The sequence below is a fragment of the Phyllobates terribilis genome, unplaced genomic scaffold, assembly GCF_046119375.1.
Source record: "Phyllobates terribilis strain yellow unplaced genomic scaffold, ASM4611937v1 Scaffold_4__5_contigs__length_816908805, whole genome shotgun sequence".
NCBI classification, from domain to species: domain Eukaryota; kingdom Metazoa; phylum Chordata; class Amphibia; order Anura; family Dendrobatidae; genus Phyllobates; species Phyllobates terribilis.
The window spans coordinates 217,325,328-217,333,604 of NW_027362764.1; positions in this window are offsets into that span (position 1 = coordinate 217,325,328).

An 8,277-nucleotide genomic window follows, 5' to 3' on the forward strand; every position below is an offset into this window, starting at 1 on the left:
CGCCTGTGCCCGCTGTTAATGGACATGAATATTCAACCTCTCTCCACGCCCATGGGTGTGGGGAGGGGTGAATATTCATGCCCTTTAATAAGCGGGCACACGCTATAGCCTGGCAGCAGCAGGAGCCGCAGCGCGGCTAAGCTGTGTGCCGGCTATGAAGGAGAGTGAAGTCACTGCTCCCCACGCACACAGACCCGGCCCGGGGAGCAGTGACTTCCGGCAGCTGATCTCTCCATGTGAGCCGCGCGTGGCAGTGGAGGGGGTGATTTATTCAGTGTGGAGGGGGGATTTATTCTGTGTGTAGGGGGGAGATTTAATCTGTGGGGAGCGAGTGGGAGGTGGGTGCAGACACATTATGGGAAGCGAGGGGAAAAATGTGTGCACACACAGTATGGTGGGCGAGGATGCTCTGATGTATGCGGACACAGTATGGGGAACAAGGGTGATGCGATGTGTGCGGACACAGTATGGGGAGTTGGGGGGATGTGTGAGGAGGAAATATGAGGTAGGGGGAAACGTGTAAGGAGACTATTGAGGGGAATAGTGTGATGAGACAGTATAGGGAAAGAAAAATGTGAGTGGGCACAGAGTAGAGACTGAGTAGTGGGTGAGGGGTAGCATGGGAGGACAGTGTAAGGTCACAGCCAGGAGGGGACAGTATGCTAAAGAAGGGGGAGTGTGATGAGGGTCCACAGTATAGAGACTGGGCCCTATAGGGGGGACACAGCGTGAGAGGATAGTGAAGAGGGGGCCCAGTATGGAAAGGAGAGGGCTGTGTGGAGGGCATGTACCATAAGAGGGTCCGTGTGGGGGTCATATTTTGTGCAGGGAATATAGTGAGGGGCAATTATTTATTCAGGGGCTCAGTGTAGGGCAGATATTTTTATTCAGGAGCATTATAATGACACTGCTATCTTTAAGGGCATCGTGTGGAGATGTGCTGCACAAGACCGGAGAAGATGGAAGTCTGCAGAGACGAGCTGTGGATGAGAAAAGTCATCATGGCGTCTGGACAAGAGGAAGAAAAGAAAGAGAACGACTCCAGAGACAGCGTCATCTATAAGGTACCTGGATGTAAATGTTTTTTGTGATGCTGACATTTTTATGTTTTTATTTATGTTAGGAGCATTAAATATGCTGTCCACGTTTGTGATGAGTCTACAGTCATTCTCTGTGATTGCAGGCTTCTGAATTCTTACAGTGCACACTGTCAAGATTCTCTGGTGCCGGCAATTTACATACATACGTTCACGACTAGACATGCGTGGCCTCACTTAATGAAAATTAATTGATCGAGGCCGGACACGTCTGGTCGGGATATGGCCAGAAGTGCACAAATTGCATAATTGTGCTCACATGACAGTCTACTGTTGCCATGGCAAGGGAGAATCCTAAAAGTGTGCAGTGCATGCGCTGTGAGAATTCAGAAGCCTGCAGTCACGTAGAGTGACTGCAGACTTTCATCTCAAACCTGGACAAGCCCTTTAATTATAAAATGAAGCCCTGTAGCCAATCCTAATAGTGTATAATATACTCACTGTCAGGACTCAGCTCTGCTTACAGGTTCCATCAGTCATCACACGGCCACTTCACTCACATGCGATTTTCATACTTACTGTCATGTGACAACGAGCTTTTCTTGCTGCTTCTCTCAGAGAGAATTAGGAAGAGCAGCTCGTCGGCATGTGACTAAGGCCACGGCCCCACTATCAGTAGTTAGTCAGTATTCGGTCAGTATTTTTTCTCAGGAGTGGGAGCCAAAACTGGGTGAGAACAATCAGAGATAAGGTATAATAGAAACAAGTCACCAATTCTGCATTTATCACCCACTCCTGGTTTTGGCTCCCACTCCTGAGAAAAAATACTGACCGAATAATGATAGTGGGGCCGTGGCCTTAGTGCGCAAATTGCACATGTGCTGGGGAAGGAAGGGGGGCGCCAAACTGAATTCTTGCCCTGGGTGCTAGAAGACCTAGATACACCTCTGCCTCCTCTTGTCACACTTGGGTTGTTTATAACCCATCTGAGAATTCAGCTGTCCACCTCCCCACTAACCTGAAGACACTATGTTTCACCTTGTAAACATGGAACTGCTTTGATCTACCTGCTCTTTCCCTATAATATGCTTACAAGGAATCATAATGTCATATCTTCCCCAGTTTGCATTTTGAATGGCATCCTGATTATTCTTTGTTCCTGCACTGTATTGAAATAACACAGAGACTATTGACCAGTTGTTATCATCTCCTAATGGTTGTAATACAATGGGATATTTCATGTGGTATCGGGAACCTTTGTACTTTAAGATGCCGCAAACATTGATATGGAGCATCTTGATTACCACATCTAAGGCTCTTTTAGTTGACCCAAGGCCTAGTGATTAGGGAACTGTTAGTTACCAGTGGCACGGGGTGGTAGTCGTGGGCGAGTCTACTGAGCAACCTTCAGCGAGCACCCCGGCACCTCGCACATGAATAAACGGATAGAGTCAGTGCTTTTAAATAAAACCAACTTTACTGACAGATTGCAGTGTACAGGCAGGTGCAGCAGATATTCTCAGGCCCAGGTCTTATGCAGGGACAATAAGCAGTTTCTCTACCTTCCGACTCAGTTTATCACAGCAGGCAGACGTTCACCTTCAGCACACCCTCTGTCCTGGTTGCCGCTTGTCCTAGGGAAGCTGTGTTACTCGGATAAGGCTCCTATGCTACTCGGATAAGGCTCCTATGCTACTCGGATAAGGATCTTATCCCTTTTCCACAGTCCCTGTTCTCTCTCGCTGTGCTACTCGGATATAGATATATATATGTACATCCCTTTTCCACAGGCTCTGTTCGGTCCTCAGCTCCTGCTGAGGGCTGTTGGCACTCTCTCTCTCTCCCGCGCACCTTCTAACCCTGGCCTGGGTCTATGGCTGCCGGACTCTGCTTAGTGCCTAGTCTCTGTCCTCGGATCCGCGCACCTTCTAACCCTGGCTCAGGTCTCTGGCTGCCGGACTCTCTGGTACTCACATGGACCCTTGATGTCTCGTGTACTGGCCTCTTCTCTGAGTGCATTTACACCATCACTGGTCCTTACTCATGGGCTTACTGCCCCACTGCCTCGACCTGTCCTCGGTCCCGACCTGTCACGAGCAGGTCCTCACTCGTGGGCTTACGGCCCCACTGCCTCGACTCCTTCTTTGCGGGGACACCCCCGTCTTCACACAAGCTCCCTTTCTCTGGAGCTCTTCTCTGACACCTTGTCCTGGGCATGGCCGCCCGGACACTGCTCCTTGACTTCCTGTCTTTAAGCTCACTGCCTCTGCTCCTCCCTGCTACACTCCTCCCCTGGCCAGCTCTGCCATGCTGCTGTAACTAGGCAACTACTGCACTGTACAATACAGTGAGAACCCATAAAAACATCAACATTACCTTAGACATTAGGCTCACACGGGGACAACTACTGCTGCACGTGGGAATAATAACAGGGAAAAGTCCTTCTTAAAGGGGTGGTGGCGTCCATCCCCCTTACAACAGTAAACTCTATTTTGTTATAATACAACATGATATAAACCAAAATTTTGATATTTTATATCTGTATCTCACAGCCCTTGTATAGCAATGTCAACAGAAAAATAAAATATTTATGTCTCTTAGAAGATAGACAGGTAATACTGAAAGTGCAAGATGAAAAATTGGCTGCGGTGAGAAATGTATAAATGCTGCTATAGTGTCTGCCATTACTACCTCTTGTGGTAGAGCCCTCCACAGTCTGACTGTAAAGAACCCCTTGTTGTTTAGATGCAAGAATCGCCTTTCCTCCACACGTAATGAATGCCCCTGGTCCTTTGTAAGATTTTTGGAAGGAATAAATCATGTGACAGTCCCTTGTATGGACCACACATGTATTTCGATTACCTCCGAGGCATCTTTTTCTCTAAGCTAAACAAGCCCAACTTGTCGAATCTCTCTTTGTAATAAGACTACGTTCACACAACCATATTTATAGTGTCTGTGAAAAAAACTGACCTGATACAACCAGCACTTGGACCAATGTTTTTCAGTGGAGCTGTTCAGATTACAGGGGTTTTTTTCTTCTCACGAACCAAATGTCCTTGAAAAAAATTGCAGCATGCAGGAGTTTCCTCAGTATTTCGGATGAGACGCACCTATTCAAGTCTATGGGTGTGCAAAAACAATTAGATCCTGTATGGATTATCCATATTGCATCCGATTTTTACAGATACATGGCATTTATCAAAAGAGGAAACTGTATTTGATCTTGTAAATTATATCAGCAGTTGGTTTATAGAAAAAAAACAGGTGACATATAGATGTAAAAAGCAGATAGTTGGATAGCATACAAACCAACTCTAGCTTTCATATATCCTGAAACAACGGATACTGGAAGCCTGTGCTAGCATTTCTTCTGCAGTGTTGCTATCAGTGTGTCAAGAGTGGGAGAAGAGGGTTACATTGACAACCCAACACAATGGGCAGCACTTTGAACACATTTTATAAGTGGTCATAAACTTGTAAATAACTCATGAAAGAATAAAGTTACATTAAAACCAAGCACACCTTTGTTTTTCTTATGAAATTCTCAATAAGTTTGTGTTACGCTCACGCCCGTACTGACTGGCGTGAGCATGGTTAGTGGTCCCACTGGGCCACGAACCGAGGAGTGCCTGGAGGGGCGTGACTAGGGGCCTCGCCAGATCTGACCACGAACACACAGCGGCTTAATCGACTCCGTGGTCTGAGGATGGACATGGGAGGTGGCCCAGGTGCTACTCCAGGTCAGACACGGTCACAGCTGTTGACCCACATTGGTGAATGCAGGAATGGGCAGGCACGGCTGGTATGCAGACAGGCGGGTACTGGCAGGCATGGCTGGTATGCAGACAGGTGGGTACTGGCAGGCACGGCTGGTATGCAGACAGGCAGGTACTGGCAGGTAGGAACGCAGGCTGGATAGGGACCAGTACAGACTGGGATACAGGAACAGAGCCACAGGTGCGGTGGACAAGCAGAGCGAAACCGCAGGTGCGGTGGACAAGCAGAGCGAAACCGCAGGTGCGATGGACAAGCAGAGCGAAACCGCAGGTGCGGTGGTCAAGCAGAGCAGAGCGAAACCGCAGGTGCAGTGGACAAGCAGAGCGAAACCGCAGGTGTGGTGGACAAGCAGAGCAGAGCGAAACCGCAGGTGCGGTGGACAAGCAGAGCAGAGCGAAACCGCAGGTGCGGTGGACAAGCAGAGCAGAGCGAAACCGTAGGTGCGGTGGACAAGCAGAGCAGAGCGAAACCGCAGGTGCAGTGGACAAGCAGAGCAGAGCGGAACCGCAGGTGCAGTGGACAAGCAGAGCAGAGCAAAACCGCAGGTCCGGTGGACAAGCAGAGCAGAGCGAAACCGCAGATGCAGTGGACAAGCAGAGCGAAACTGCAGGTGTGGTGGACTAGCAGAGCAGAGCGAAACCGCAGGTGCGGTGAACAAGCAGAGCAGAGCGAAACCGCAGGTGCGGTGGACAAGCAGAGCAAAGCAAAACCACAGGTGCGGTGGACACAAAACTCACAAACAGAAGTACAGCGACAACGAGTTGGAGTTAGTTGCAGGCTCAGACACTGCAGGAAAAGGGAAGGTACGGACATAGAGACAAACAGGTAACGGGCTAGGACACAGTTCAGACAGGAACTGAACCCGGAACAAGATACAGGAACGAGCCTGGGAACTCAGCCCCCAGGGTGGCGGAAACAGACTAGAAGTCACAGATACAGGTAACAGGCCTAGGTATACAGCCCCCAGGGTGGCGGAACAGACTAGAAATCACAGATACAGGTAACAGGCCTGGGTATACAGCCCCCAGGGTGGCGGAACAGACTAGAAGTCACAGATACAGGTAACAGGCCTGGGTATACAGCCTCCAGTGTGGTGGAAACAGGCAAGATACAGGACAGGATCTGGCAACTCTGTTGCACAGAACACACTGAAAGAAAGTGATGCTCAGGCACCTCCTACTGGGTGGAGGGGTTTAAGTATCCAGTGACTCACAGAAATAGGCTGGGGACGCATTAGGACTGTGCACACTGTAACTTTAAGAATCAAGCAGTAACCGCGCCGCCGCCCTAAGCAATCAGACAAGAGACATGCACACAGCAAGTACTGGAGCAAAGTGTGCAGCCTGGACTGATAGGTAAGTTGGCGGTCTTGCATGGTGGGAGATGGTAAGCCATGCCAGCACGCCGCCAGGGATGATACAGTTTGATCTGTCACATGACCCTCTTCCCATTGAAAAAAATAAAGTTGGATCCAAAGTGGCCGACTTCAAAATGGCCGCCATGGTCACCACCCATCTGGAAAAGTTTTCCCCCTCCCACATACTAATGTGCCACAAACAGGAAGTTGATATCACCAACCATTCCCATTTAATTTAGGTGTATCCATATAAATGGCCCACCCTGTGTATTTATTATTATCCATTAAACAAAATCAGTCTGGTCACAATCACTTTGTTTTCCTTGTTGCTATGGTGACAGCATCTTTTCAGAGATGAGTTATATTTTTCAGTCGTTCCTTTTAAAAGGTACTGTACTTATAGCTTATTGGTTAATGTGTATTAATATTTAAAAGAGGACCTGTGACCAGGTCAAAAGTGGGAATTTTTTGCTTTTTATTTTATTCCTGGATGTCCCCTCAATATTCACTTTTTTCTTTATTTCAACAATCGTCTGCACATTGGGGTCTGGCATTAATCACTAAAGAAAAGATTGCAGTCCAGCCATACACTTAAAGGGGTAGTCCCATCTCCAAGATCATATCCCAATATGTAGTAGGTGTAATAATAATAATATTAGCAAATACCTCCAATTAGAAATATAATATAGCATTTTTGATTCGCTATGTCTCTTTCCTCATGTGCAGGCAATACAGGACCTTGGGTATCCATGGTTATGTCCACTGATAAAGTGACAGTTAGTTACCTAGCTGCTAGTGGTCGTAACCGTGGATACCTAAGGTCCTGTATTGCCTGCACATGAGGTAAGTGGCATAGTGAATCAAAAATACTATACTACATTTCGAATTGTAGGCATTTGCTAATATTATTATTATTACTACACCTACTACATATGGGGATAGGATCTTGGAGATGGGAGTACCCCTTTAAGTATTTTTCAAGGACAGTTTTTCCCAGTGTTTTACCATTTAGTGCATAATTGTACATTCTATTTCTTCAGCCCAAGTGCATGACCTTACATCTATCTGCATTAAATTTCAATTGCCATTTCTCAGCCCAATCTTCCAGCTTACATAATTCCCTCTGAAATATTAAATTATCCTCCTCTGTATTGATTACCTTGCAGAGCTGAAATTTTACTCTATGCCTGCTATAAGATTAATAAATATGTTACAAAGAAGAGGGCCCAATATTGACCCTTGTCGTAACCTCCTATTAACTGTCTACCCTGTTAACTGTGTTTTATTAATGACCACACCCGTTTCCTGTCACTGAGCCAGTGAGTGATTCTGAGGCCGAAGAGAGAGACGGGAGGAGCAATAGCTGTGTATGCAGCTACTGTCAGAAAGAAAGGTGCCGGGTATCCGTCCAGCCCACACGTCGACGGTCAAGCCCCGAAGATCCGAGCAATGCCAGTCAAGGTTTCTCACCAGGGTGAAGTCGGTCGACAAAACAGGAACAGGTTGCGGCAGCACAGTTCTCAGACGTGTGTGCCAGTGACAGGACATCGCAGAAACTCTGAAGGTGTCAGATCGGAGATTCACGGTCGGGTCGGCGACCAGGAAGAATGCGCGAGACGGGCTGTTACCTCTGACAGAGACATATGGTACCAGGAACAGATAGAGGGAAAGACAGGAGTCAGACGGGGAGCAGCAGACGCCAGAGTGGCATCACGAAAGTGGCTAGAGAGTTACGGGGGAAACGGGCAGAGAGTTGTGATAAGAACAGAGTATTGCCAAACCTTTAAATGACTGCCCCTTGCCCACTATAGTTAATATACAGGTGCATCTCACTAAATTAGAATATCATCAAAAAGTTGATTTATTTCAGTTCTTCAATACAAAAAGTGAAACTCAAATATTATATAGAGTCATTACAATAGAGTGATCTATTTCAAGTGTTATTTCTGTTAATGTTGATGATTATGGCTTACAGCCAATGAAAACACAAAAGTTATTAATTAAGTAAATTAGAATAATTAACAAAAAACACCTGCAAAGTCTTCCTATGCATTTAAAAAGGTAGCTGTTTCAGTAGGCTCCACAATCATGGGGAAGACTGCT